Below are 948 nucleotides of genomic sequence, written 5' to 3' on the forward strand. Positions count from 1 at the left end.
AGTCTCCTGCCTCGGCCTCCCAAGTAGCTGGGACCACAGGCGCCCGCCACAACGCCTGGCCATTTTTTGGTTTCAGCCATCATTGTTGTTTGGCCGGGCTGGGGATTTGAACCCGCCACCTTGGGTGTATGTGGCTGGCGCCTTAGCCGCTTGAGCCACAGGCGCCGAGCCAGATGTTTTTGTATTTAGAGCTCATTTCTTATACGGTCTGAAAGTTCAATTTTATTTTTGTACACAGCGATACCCTTGTCCTTATTTCTTAGGAGACCTGTTTTCTAACTTAATACCTAACATTTGTCATCCTCTATTTTAGGGGCCCAAATCGTTCGGCGGGGGGATCAATTCCCTTGGCTGCTTCCTGCTGAGAGAATCATCTGGCTGGTTCCTGCTGGCAGGAATTGAAGGTTTTTACTAGGGAGGCCTCTGGCAGGAAACTTCAGTACATCCCCTCAGTAGATGGGTATAGTAATAGAAGTGAGGAGGAACTAAGCCCTGGGATAGGTAGAGAACACAGAACCATTTGTAGCTTGATGGCTTCTGGATGAATGAAATGAATTTAGTTAAAAAATGTATGTGGATCAGTCCCAGTATAAGAATTCCCAGGACACAAAGTAACAGAGTGATTAAGGAAATTATTTTAGATATCCACCAAGGCCTAGAGGTCTGACCTCATGTCTGGAGATTGGAGGCAGACTCTAGGGTGGTGTTGATTCTGTCCTGAACCCTCTTGACTTGTCATCATAGAAGCAGCACTGCTCCTTTAAGAACAAGCAGTTCCCCCCTTCTGCTGCAGTCAGAAGATTAAGGACCTGCCTGTTTTGTAACTTGACCTTTCGCAGAGTATCTGTGTGCTCCTGTGAGTGGGCAAGGGTATGACTAGCTTTTATTGGGCCTTGTGCTGCCTCTGCAGCCAAAGACTTTTGAAGGCCCAGGAATGTATCTGCTGTG

This window comes from Otolemur garnettii, unplaced genomic scaffold (genome assembly GCF_000181295.1).
Source record: "Otolemur garnettii isolate 467f Iridium unplaced genomic scaffold, OtoGar3 scaffold00360, whole genome shotgun sequence".
Lineage (NCBI taxonomy): Eukaryota > Metazoa > Chordata > Mammalia > Primates > Galagidae > Otolemur > Otolemur garnettii.